The following is a 13,857-nucleotide window of genomic DNA, read 5'->3' on the forward strand; positions in this document are numbered from 1 at the left end:
ACCATTCCACAGTACCACCACGGCTCTTCTATCTTTCTCTAATGTCATCAGTCTTCATCGTAACAACAAACTATCTTCAGCACTCTTCCTAGATCTCTCAAAAGCTTTCAGTATGATCAACCATCAGCTACTGCTCAATACCCTACAAGCCATCGGTTTAGACCAACATGCAATACAATGGTTTCACTCCTATCTAAACGGTAGACAGCAGGCTGTCTTATGGCAGAGCAAGCTGTCATCCCAACTTCCTCTAACCCTATTTGTCCCACAAGGGTCCATACTAGGTCCCCTTCTTTTCTCTATCTTTATGAATGATCTGCACACCACCATCCCAGGAGCCACCTGCATCCAATATGCAGATGACTCAATGCTAATATGCTCCACCTCCTCTCCTACACAACTTCTAATCCTCACCCAGACCACTTTCAGCATGGTAGAAACATGGCTAGCTAATCGCCACCAGCTTCTAAATCCTAACAAAGCCAAGGTACTACTTTTCTCCCCTAACCATGGAATTTCTCCTCCTTCCTTCAACATCAAGTCTAGCAATGACACCATTATCTCCCCTGATGACCATACAAAGCTTCTAGGTGTAATAATAGACAACAATCTTAAATTTGATAAACATGTAAATCACACTATTAAGTCCGTCAACAAAAAACTTGGCTCCCTGTACGGAGCCAAACCTTTCCTCACCCCCCTAGCTGGGGTAGCTATTGCAAGATCACCCCTCCTCTCTACCCTTATGTATGCCTCCCCTGTACTTACCAACCTATCCAAAACCGATCTCAACAAATTATCAGGATGTTACAATCATATAGCCAGATTCACTACTGGCATGGCTTATAGGACCCACCATTGCCAGAACCTCAAAGCACTGGGATGGCTAGAGTATCCTACCCTTCTACAGTTCAACCAGCTTATAGTAGCACATAAAATACTCCATCAACCTGATAACACCCCTGCCCTTAAAAATATTCTCACTCCTCATAGTGTCTCCGGGCCATTATGCTTAGCTGATAAACTAATGGTACTGACCCAAAAATCCAACAACTCTGCAGGCGATGCTATATTTGCCAATTCAACCGGTAAAATCTGGAATCTACCCCTACTACTGTTACCAAGGAAACTCACTACCCCTATTTAAAAGAGAACTCAAAAAATACCTGACATCTCATTGGCTGTGCTCTTGTTCTAAACCTGACCAACAACTTCACTAATACATGTCTTGCTATCCAACCTGCTGTTTAGCCAAGTATCTATGCCTCATAGCATTTGAATGTCTAAGCATTGTGAATTATGAGATCTGATTGTATTCTATGTTCACATTTTCTGATACATCTCTGCCAATCAGATGTAAGTCAGCACATTGTGTATATTGATATCTGCCTGTTTTCTTTGTCTATATTTTTCTAAACATGTCTGCCTGAGTTTATCACTCAGTGATGTATGTACTGTCTCTTTTTTGGTATGTGGAGCTTTTCTCCCCAGGCCTCCGCTGAAAATGGACATATATCCAGTCGGACTATCCCGGCCAACAAATGTAAAATAAATAAATAAAAATAAATAATTAAATAAATCCTACTATACTGTTGTCTGTAGAATTTTACAGTCTATAATATTTATCATTTTAATCTTAATATTCTTTCTGTATCATTCATTAGTCTAATAAGAACATTCTCATTACTATAATTGTCTTGTCTTGTCAGATACCTTCAATATTGTATTAACAGCCTCTGCATACTACAATATAAATCTCTCTCTCCCTCTCTGTTTTAATTCTTCTTCTGTAAGACTCATGAATCTTATATTCTGATTTCTTCAATACTCTGTACCCCCTAATATTATATTAACAACCTCTTTTTACCCTCAGAAAGGAGCCATGCATGTAACTATGAATATATACATACCTGAAATATCTTGTCTTATTTTTGTTTCTGAATATTATCTGCCGAGATTTTCTCCTCAGACTGTGGCTGGGTTGGTCTATCCTGATTAACAAAGGAAATAAATAAAAATAAAATAAATAAAGCAAGGGATAAAAACAAAATATACTGAGACTTCACTTTCTGATATTGAGTACAGACAGAAAGAAGAGAATGACACTGACCTTCTATTAGAACAAGATACCTGGTTACTAGACAAAACAGATGCATAACTAAAAACAGAAAATGGACGATAGCAATATGAGACACTTCTTAATTTTTTTTTTGTTACTTATGGATTAAATCTTCAAATAGGATTATCACTTGGCATAGAAAGAGTACATAGGTCATTAATAAAGCCTTCTGCTCACCAGGTTATCCACTTAGGTGTATAAGTATAAACTTTAACTCTCACCAAGATAAGCAATTCATTATGAAAACTACTTGATTAAAGTCCGCAGTCAAAGCAGGCAAAAATGTCAAAAGGCTTGATAATTACTTCTCTTCCAAGGCTATGAAAAAAGGAAGGCTTGCAGACCTTTGGATAAAAACCCTCAAAACAGAAATAAAAAATGTCATATATTTTATCCAGCAAAATTAAACTAAATTATTCACTGTACTTGAAAAGGCTGTTTCTTTTGGTCAGAGTAATATTGTAATACCTCAGTCTGGAGCTACTCAACATTAAAGAGGAAAACTTGACTGAGATAGATGTCGGTAGCATACAGTGAGCAAAGTGGTAGTTGTCATTCTCAACACGTTGCACAAACAGTAGATGTATACAAAAACAGTAAATATTGTTCAAATGTTACAAAACTTGAAAAGAGATATGCAGATTTTAAGCAATGTGAGAAGTAAAACTGTGCAAGCCTTATATGATTAAATAAGGTACACTGATATATGTAAATTTTAAGGCTGCAGAAAAATGTGGGAGTAGTATACAGGTTAGAAACAGAGGCAGAGAAGATTGGTTTATTTATATCCTTGTGTCGACCACTGATCTCCATGGACCTTTTTTAGACCCAGCTCAGGAGTAGTGTCTGGTTAAGGGACTTGCTCAGAGTCACACAGTTAGACAATGGGGGCTGGGGGAATCAAATCTTGTACCACTGGACCACAGGAAACAGCTCATTAGCAGCTCCTTAGTCCTTTAAGCTAACTACCAGGCAAAGAATGAGAAGTTAAAAAAAAGTAAGCCTGATGTAAAGTAGGAAAAAAGTAAGAATTGATTGAATAGTGGAGGGAGAGTATTCCAAGTGGTAGGTGTGAGGTTTATAAAGCATGCTCAGATATAACTAAGGCACTGTTGGGATTTGAGTAAGGCTTAAATACCAGCAGACTATAATCTGAGGGGGATAGGAGCAGGAAGCAAGTTAGATTTTTAAGGTCTAGGGAGGCAACAATTGTTAAAATTACATTTGCATGGGATGTTGCACACAAGAAAAGAAGCCATATCAGTCATATGAAGTATATTGACAATATTTAGTAAGATACAATGATGTTTGATGGCATGGCGAATGTTATAAAAAGATAGATTTTACAAAGTTTTTTCCTTTTGTGGTGATAAGGTGATGGGAATTTATGAGGCCTCCTAAGGGTAGACCATATAATAACTTTTATATTAATATGTACTTTGCTGTAGTTATCAAGTCTCAGTAGTTAGTAACCTAGGAAGTTTATAGGGGTGGTTCATTGTGGAAGTACTTTAGAGTTGGTAATTCAGAGATGATAACTCAAAGAGGAGTCAAAGTTTATGCTGCAATATTTGTAATTATTGACTTGTATTATGGGTTTCCCTAGAGTCACTGAATGTTAATGGGAGGGCCTAGGAAAGTTTGGGAGATGTGGCAAAGATCATGGTCTCCTTCTGCAGTATTCACTTATAGATCAGAAGTGTGGAACCAGGCAAAACATGTCTAAGTTGCTTTGGAGGAGTGTTTGAATAGTTGTTTTATCTGAACCACTTTATATGACTAGAAAATCAACATCATGAATGGATAAGTTCAATGACAGAAGAAAGGTAATTTATGGAGGATCATCATCATGGTGAGATAGATTCAGTGAAAGAAAGGTAATTTATGTACAGGAAGAATATGATTAGGCCTAGGCTAGATAACTATGAGGGGCACAGGAATAGGGGATCGTGTGATATGAGAATGGACTGGTTTGTGATATAGTCTATGAGCCAGTTAAGAGCATTGTCAGTAAATCATAATCTGTGTAACTTGTTAAAATAATCAAGTTATTTATCCCATTAAAGGCCCTTCTAAGATAATTGAATAGAGTCACTGTTAGAAGGCTTCTGACCATATCAGTAAATAAATGGTCGGAGGCCTGATATTGGGCAGTAGTACTGTTGAAGCCTTTTCTAAATTGACTGCAAATTGCCTAGAAGTTACTGATCATTTGTGAAGGAGACAATGACTCTATTTGTAGGCTTTTAAGGATTTTAACTAGTAGTAGCAGATTAGTCATGGGTCTAGAGTGCTCAGGAGAAAGATAGTTAGGACTTTTGGTTAGTAGTCCAATTTTAGCTATTTTTATAGGAACTTTGGATTGGATCCAGGGGTCAAGTTTACATTGCAGATTTATGCAAAAGGCTTGGAGAGGAATCAACTTACTTTTTTTAGGAATGTGAAGTGTAGCTTAGTGTTGGAGTTATTTTCACTCAGCTGTACTAGGTGGTTATATTTAACAGTGCAGAACTAAGTCTAAAGTGAAAATTAGGAAAATAATATGGAGAATAACTTTCCAAAGTAGAGGACTATGCCAAATGAGTGGAAGTGGATGGATGAGGAAGTTTCAAGTTAAAAAGAAAATGTCTTTGAATATGTTGACTGAAATGAGAGGAAAAATGATGCAAGACCAATAAGTTCTTTATTGGTTAAGATATGCTGATTGCCTGAGAGCAGTTTTTTCCCAGACTAATGTAATCTACAGTCAGAAAAGACTACTTTTTGTTTGGAGATATCATATTCAGATTTGGCCTTTTAAAATACTTCTGTAGGTTTCATAGTCTGTGTAATGCTGCCTAGCTTTAGCTTTTAAGTTCGAGATGATTGCAGATGTCTGCCAAGGCTGCCTTGATTATACTCTTGTTTCTTTTTGCTTAATGCGCTTAATGCTCTGAGGCTCATGAAGTTTCAGTGGTGGATTTATTATGTGTTATAAGCCTTATTATCTACTTTAAGTGTTGTTTAGATAAATATGTTGTGAGCACCATCACACTGAACTGCTTGATTGAATCAAGTTCATGAAAAATGCTACTGCTTTAACTTGATCATCTGCAAGTACTTTGATAATATCAGCAGCAGGCATGTTTTTTGGACTGAGTGGCTGGTCCTGTTTATCATTTACCAGTCAGAGTTACCATGTAGGAAAATTTACTTTTTGCTTGCAATAACACAAAGCCTTAAGAACTGCAATTTGTGAATGGCTTTGTAATAATGTTATTGATATATTTACAAGTTCTGACATATCCTTTTATTTCCTTTTGTTTGTCTTGTATTGCCATTGCATTGGGCATAGCTTCTGGACTTTATCATTGACTGTGAATGCCAATGATGTTAGGCTTCTGTGTTTCTTGTTAACTGGCCTCACTGCATGTGCTGAGCAACATTGTTGTTACTCATTTGGCACCCACACAATGTGCCACCTTTTGTCTCTGTTCTTGGAATACAGCTGTAGCCATTATTGCTTTGGGAGTGTTCTGAAAGTTTGGTAGTCACAGGTGGGAAGACTGCTTTTTTTAGATCTATTGTAGTATTTAATAGCAAAGCTACTAGAGCTTTGATTTGCATCTAGATCATTTGCTGTTCTATCAACTGTATTAACTGCCTAATTCCTGAAGAATTTTCCCTTTGAAGACTACATGGATGCTATTGGGTATTATTGGACATTGTATTTAATGTTATTGTTTTGTATATCATTGTTATAGTAATTTGTAGTGCATGGATTGCCACAGTTAACTCTGAAATCAGTAAAAAATAAACGTAAATGCTTCCTTAGTGCATGACCTGATCTTAATAGTGCTTAGAGGTGCTTAACAAAACCTTCTAGCTGGCAGATAACAGCAGAAGGGAAAACATCTTTTAAAACCTGTTAGAACTTCACTCTACCACACTTAAAAACAAAATCTGTATCATAATAACAAAATGTGTATCATGAGGAAGTGTCTAACAGCTTTTAAAAACTGTTTCATCTTCTTCCAGAGGAGCACTTTGTTTCTGCCTGCTGTGCCTCTCAGTTGTCCGTGGTTATGCAGAACATCCTTGATTTTTGTCTCATAATTTTGCCCTGTTTTTCATAAAAATTTGAGTTTCTTGTAAATCATTGAGAATTATAGTCAGTCAGCAATTCCAGACATCAGAGTTTCATAGTGCTTATTGTTTAGAAAATGCATGTTGATGCAAAAACTGTTGTCCTACTAACCTTTTAAGTGAATTAGAACAATATTTAAAAACTTTCATTGATTTTGATCCTTTGTTGCACCTATCTATGCAGATTTGTCCACAACCATTTAACACTTTGTGCTCTAACACTTTCTCTTTCTTATTTTTACCTATAACTGGTAAGTATATGGGGCAGATAAAGCACTATCTACTGCAAAGAATATGATCAAGTCTTCGAATATGTGTTCTTGACACAAATGCCAGGATTCACCTTTTGAGTTTCACACTTGAGGTAAAGTTCTTGGCATCCATATCTCAAATGCATAATTTAGAGGTTGTGATTGGATCGCTTCTTCCAGCCTGTCCCAAATCTTCTTCCCCATCTTGTCTTCTGTTTTCCTCATATCTGCCTGAACCACCATAATCTGTTTTCCTTTGACTTCTATGAAATTGGAGCTTCGTGGAGTTCTGCTCTGATTTCTTCATCTGTCTACAGTGTGCATTCTGCTACCTACCTCTGGCACTTCATCTCCATCATCTCTAGCTTCCTCAACTGCTCTACGTTCACTGCCCAGGTTTTTGCACTATACAGTAGTACTGGTTGTGCCACTGTTTTGTACGCTTTACTTTTCAGTTTGTTTGGAATTCTTCTGTCACACACTATCCCTGACAGTCTGTCAGTTAGTTGCAGCCCCCCTGATTCTAGCTTTGATCTCTTCATTTACACTTTCCTTCTCCTCAACCACTCCTCTCAGATATTTGAAGTTGGTCACCTGTTCTACTATTTTCCCTTCTATCTCAGTTTTCAGCTTCTTCTGATTTCCGCCATTTGCTGCCATGAAAACTGTCTTATCTGTACTCAGTTTCAGCCTGTGTGCATCCAGTTTTGTATTCCATTCCCCTACTGTTTGCTGAAGTCCTTGTTCAGAGTCTGCTTGTAATGCCACATTGCCTACATACAGCAGTTTTATTGATCTGTCCCCTCCAACCTGTTTGCTAATGTAGTCCATCACCAGTATGAACAGCAGCGGGCTCAGAACTGAGCCTTGATGTACACCCACTCCCACTGGGAGCCCTTCTGTGAGTCTGAACACTGTTTGTACTTGTTTCATTGTCTGCACTAATTCTACCAACGTTTCTGGGACTTTTATCCATCATCAGTTTTCTTGGGACCTTGCCATATGGTTTCTTAGAGTCTAGAAATGTCCATTTGGACTATTTCCTTGTCACTAGCTTCTTCCCAATTACCTTTCTCACTGCAGACATTGGGAAAGTTGTGCTGCATCCTGACCTGAATCTGAACTGCTTATCTCCCATCTGTGTATTTATATATCAATCACCCTTTCCTCCACTTTCATGGATTGTGGTAGGAGTTTGATATTTCTACACTGTCCATAACTGTGAATGTCCCCTAGTACACTGGCACTAGAATGCTTATTCTCCAGCCATCTGGAATATGGCTTTCTCTCCTGTTGCTTTGAGTAATCTCTGGAGCCATTTCTCCTGAACATCTTGATTGTATTGGACCTGGCCTGATCTGAGCCTGAGAATTTCCTTGAGCTCTTGTGCTTTTGCTCCAGTGAACCTCCAGGTCTGTAGCCTACTCTCTTGACCTGAGAGCCTAATCTGACCACTGCTTGTAGTTGATTGTGGCCATCAGAGGCTGACCGTTTTACTGGGGATGACTTTGCATTTACTGATAGGAGGAAGTCTGAGTTTCATGTTGGCTACTCTTATATTCAGGTTGTGACTGTGTCTCTGCCAAACCATGTATTGGCCACCATCAAGCCATTTGCCAGACAGAAGTGTAGAATGGCCTTTTCTTCTCTATTGTTGTTGCCCCCCCCCCCCCCCCCCCAGTGTGGATGCAGGCAGTTTTCATATCCTGTTCAGTCTGTCCTGATGAAAGCACTGAGGTCACCCGTTATCAGCACTAACTCATGTTGTTCTGCTTTATCTAGTAGGTCCTGCAACTGCTGCCTGAATGCAGTCTTTTTCTCACTATCACACCTCTGCTGTGGCGCATAGACTAAGATTATGAATACTGCCCTATTCTTACACAGGAGTCTGATTGCCATGAAAATGTCAATAATTCTGATGACATCCCTTACTGTCTTCTAAAGCCTCTACCTTTCTTCCCCTGAGTGGTAGACTTTGGATCCCAAACCAAGTGGCTTTGCTGAACTGCCCTTTCATATTGTCTCCTGGATACAGAGCATATATGGCTTCCTCCTTACCAGTATGTTATCCACTTCCAAGCTGCATCCTGTCAGTGAACTTATATTAAGTGTAGCAATCCTTAGTTTATGTTTGGCAGGTTGACTGATTATATGTCTAGGTTTTCAACAAAGCCATCCCAGCTAACCCAAGCTGGGAAACTTGACATTGGCTGTCTAGTAGCTTATTGACCCAGGGTTACTGGGCTTATGGTGGGAACACACTGGCTAATAGAGGCACATGGACCCCTCAAACTGTTAGCATGGGTGTCAGGGATAGGTTAGAGTAGACTGGGCTCTGCACCTACTTATCACTGGCAAATGACCATGCCAGTTTTGGTGACATTAGTCAACATGACCAAATCTAGAGCCAATTTTTTACACTGTTGAGTGGCTAGACCTGACACAGTTCACAGTCTGCGATTCATGTTCTCCTACCTAGAGAATACTGCACAACACAGGTGGTACCTAAAGTGATTTGTCTCTACAAGTTTTCCCTGACAGGCATCGCCTAGAGTCTTTGCTGCTGACAATGACTCCATTCAGTTTATTTGGGTGACTTTGAGGTGGAAATACCCAGCATGTTTTTATGAGGAACCCCACAGAGACACAGGGAGAACATGCAAACTCTACATAGGCATTGGCCAGAACTGGGAATTGACCTTTCCACCTTGTATATGGGACTCAAACATGTTAACCATTATGCCAGCTGTATCTGAAACCCAATTAGAGGGTCAAAAATATTAGACCCGGTCCTCACTAATATAGTCCCCCTATGCTGAGAGCCCACATTTACCTAATTACTGATCAAATCTGACCATTGAGCAATAACACTTAACTCTTAAGTGTTAGACTGGACTCACCATGAAATTCCTCCATCTTCAGAAACCACTTCAAGACATATCTATATCAGGTAACTGATGACTTGATGAAATTCAAACAGACTCCTCACCTAGATGACCCTGCTTCACATGCTGCAATTTTCACGAATACATTCTATGCCCAACTCCATGCTAGATTGAGGCCTCAACCCCCATAAGATGTAAATATAAAGCCAAGTTTAACAACAAAGCTATGTGGTGGAACCCCATTATCAACAAACCATACAATAAAAAGGAATAAGATGGACAAACTACTAGCTTATAAAAGCAAACTTAACACCTATCAGCTAGAGAAAAGCTCATAATAATCAATACAGAACTTAGAAAGAAAATCAAATCCTCTAGGAGGAAGTATGAATTGAGAATTGCCACCCATGCTAAGAATAATTATTAAACCATCTTCAGCTGTGTTAGGAAGCCAAGAAATGATAACTAGCAGTGATCATAGTTAATACAAATAACATCAGCGTCTTGACTCTTGAGGACATTGTGACCATATTAGCAGAGAAATTCAGCTCAAACTTTTATCCCATTATTTCCCCAATGTATTGACAGCATCTTAGCTTGCATACCCCTCCCCCCCCAGCAAATTGCTTCAGAGCAATTCCCAAGTAATCTCTTCAAGGCTAAAAACACTATCTCCATGGGTCCTGACGATGTGTCAGGTCATCTTCTTGTCAGCACCAAACACTGCATGGCTGACTCCTTATTACAGACTTTTCCTTGGATTCACACCAGAAGTATGAAGAACTGCTGTAGTTATATCACTCCACAAAGAGAAGTCCATGACTGACCTGGGCAACTACAGACGTGTCAACCTCACCAGCCTTATCTGTAAGACAGCGGTGTGCATCACTATGAATCTCTTAAGTAAGGACATTGGCAGGCTACAAATCCTGTACCGTGAACAATTTAGGTTTGTTAAAGGGCAGATCCTGCCTCTTAAATCTGGTAGACCTTTTTTGAGCAAGTCAGTAAGGCATTAGACTTGGCCAAATCCTTTGATACCATTTCACACACAGGCATCATATATAAATTACTCCAATTAAATGTAAACCCTTAGTATCACAAGCTGGATCACTAACAGATGTGGCCTGTTAGTGCTGTAGTCCTGGGACCATCCAGTCCTTTGGTGTCTACTTCTCTGATGTTAAAGCAGGCACCAATGACCTGTGGCTGACGGAATGCTCTAATAACTGCAAGCTTGGAGTTGTTACACATACCTCAGATGACTTATATATTCTCCAGGAGATCTAACTCATGCTAACAAATGGTACTTAGACCATGACCTTAAACTATTTGCCAACAAATGCAGTGTTGTGTCCTTTAGCAAACTTGGGAAGATCTGTTCCTAACACATAGGTCCTGATGACTAAGATTCGGAGGCCACTGTTCTTTTTAGTTATGGATCTCTGAGGTTTATCAAGTTGACTGATATATTTAGACAAATATATGCCAAGGTGCATTATATTCAATAATATGTCCGATGAGATATGAGTAAAGGTAGGACTTCTTTGGATCTATTGGAGATGCCTTTGGAAATCAGACAATCCGGTCAGAAGGCTTTCCAAAACAACAGAGGAGACATGATGGTCAAGTAATAAGAAATTATCAACAAGAGTGCCTAAATCCCTTACAACTGTGTCTGATTTAAGGGGTGTGTCAACTATATGGCATATGAAAATATTTTGCTTGCCAAAATTGTTTCACATTTAATTTTGGGACCATTGTCATTGTACCAGTTGTTAATATTGCTGGAGCAATTGTGAGTCAGTGGAAGATAAAAAGTCTAAAAACTGTTTGATCAATATTCTGGATCCACAATAGCATGGAGGAAGCACCAAGTAAAATTAATTCGAAGTCAGACCTTTAGTTAATTTCTGTACAAAATTCTGCAGAAATAAAGCTCGTGGTCCAAAACAGCTTTATTACATAAACTTAATCTCTTGGTAGGTGAGCACATTTATTAACATATAAGTAGAAAAACATGTATTTATACAGAATCTTCACTCAACTGTATTAATTCTGCATTATAAACAAATAATTATGATTGGATAAACAGGTTCAAGCCTGGTGTGTGACTGAAAATACCAAAAGAGGATCAAGATTGGATCAGGACGGGTTTCATCCAATATGAGCAGGGGGTGGTAATTTGTTCACGTGGAAATGAAAAAGTTTAACAACTGACTTATATTTAAGTTTGACGTTGAAAAAACAAAATAATATAACAAAATGCTCCTAAAATACCTCTAAAAATGTCCACCTATATTACCTTACCAAGTGAATGTTGTTTGTCTTTCGGCTTTTCCCAGTAAGGGGTCGCCACAGTGGAACTCCGGTCCGCTAATGATTGGCAGTAGATTTTTACGAAAGGCCAAGGTGCCAGCTCGACGCCCAACCTTCAATGAAGGCATGCCCATTTACGTACGCATGTCTTTCGAACGCTACCCAACCACGGGGAGGACATGCAGACTCCACACAGAAGGCTCTCCCAAGCCCAGCCAAGAATCGAACGGGAGAACATCTTGCTGTGAGGTAAGAACGCTACTGCCGTACCACCACAGCATACACCTTACCAAGTGAATGTAAAAAGGCAAAAAAAAAAATTCAAGGAGAACAAAAGTGCGTTCAGGAGGATAACGTTAATAAAGAAATTAGAAGGCTACAAAAATGTGTTGTAGCTTGCCGGTAATTAATATACAGGGAACAGAGTGCTCAAGGAGTAAAAAACAATTGTTACTAAGTTGTAGCAGAGATAATAAAATCGCCATGCGGCCCATAAGTTGAATATCAAACCGCAGGAAGTAACGCTCAGACTCAAGAAAAATGTCATCCCTACATAATTACCCTCTTAACTTAATCATGATCTCAACTGATGTTATATTAAAAGCATTTCACATTTTTGTGAAGTTTACATTGGGTTTAAACGTGAGAATGAAAGGGGGAGGGGGAGGAGGGGGGATTGGTTTTGGCGCCTTAAAGTAATATGACTAAATCTGCCAGTTCTAAACTCAATAATGTCATTCACTGACTAAATAAATAAATAAATAAATAAATAGCCTGCTGGGGAACTGGATTGAAAATAAAGCCTTGTTAACAAGAAATGGGGCCTTAATCTTAAGTGTTATGTGTAATTCAAATGGCTAAAGTAATACAAGCTTGGTATCTCTCACATATCTGTGCTTATACAAGGATAAGAGTGTATTACAGCCTATGACGTTTGGGTTTTGGGCTTGCAAAAACATTGGTGGATATGAATGCATTACAGCCTATGAGGTTTGGGGGTGTGGCTAATGCTTAAAACACGTTCAATGTGCTTGTCTTTCCATTAAAAAATGACAAGCTAAAAACTGTGTCCCATTTAAAAAAAACAAAGACAAATTCTCCCATCAGAATTAAACACCCTCAACAATAGCACCAAATACCAAAACTGTAGCCACTATTCGCAACCACCCTCCCAACAATGTCCATTCAAGAAAAATCGAACCTCGATTCCTCCTTAATCAGTGAATCGGGAACTTGACGCCAAAACAAAAATAAAACAAATGAATTCAGCCTGTCAGACAACAAGGGGCAAACCAAAAAGCAAATAAAGTAAGAAGGGACATAAATCTTCATCATCCTCCTCACTCACTCTGAGCTGGAGACTCTTGCTGGGGATAAAGAAGTTTGGTCAGTCATGTTCAGCTTGCTACCACTGTGAATTTCATCAGGACAAGTGGTTTAAAAATGGATGGGTGGATGACAGCATTTTGTCTTTTTTTTTCACACTGCTTGTAACTTCTTTGTACAATATCAATTTAGTTCAATACTTCTAACAAACTAACCATGCCCCCTGGTTAACAAAACTAACCAAACAAACTATCTTTCTTAGAAACAAAGCTTGGAAAATATGTCTGAGAGACAGATCAAAACAAAACAAATTCCACTACAAACAACTCCATAACAAATCAAAAAGCTAGTGATACAAGATAAAAATTATTTTTCTACTAAACTATCTACCTCATATAACAATCCCAAAAAAATTTGCAAGTCTGTCTCCTCTCTACTTAACTCAGGCACCAGCCAAAACCCATCCCCTGCACCAGAAAAAAAAACACAAGAAATTTCCCAAGATTTTAATACCCAGTTCATCTCTACCATTCAAAGCTACTCAAAGACTGCCCATCCAGCCCAAACACAGACTTTCCACCACCAACAGAACTCACCACCTCTCCTGCAGGTTACTCTAATACGCAACCAGCCAACTCCTTCACTATCTAACCTGTACCCACCTCTCTGATCTTGAAACTCCTAAAACAACTCAAACCTTGCTAACTGTGTGCAGATAATCTTCCCCCAGAGTATCTGCAACTAGCAAGTAGCGCAATAGCATATCCAGTTACCATTCTCATAAATCGCTCTCTCTCAGAATCTTACATTCCTCTTCTATGGAAAAAATTCA

Source organism: Protopterus annectens, chromosome 11.part0 (assembly GCF_019279795.1).
Source record: "Protopterus annectens isolate FY-2018-M chromosome 11.part0, PAN1.0, whole genome shotgun sequence".
Classification (NCBI taxonomy): Eukaryota; Metazoa; Chordata; order Ceratodontiformes; family Protopteridae; genus Protopterus; species Protopterus annectens.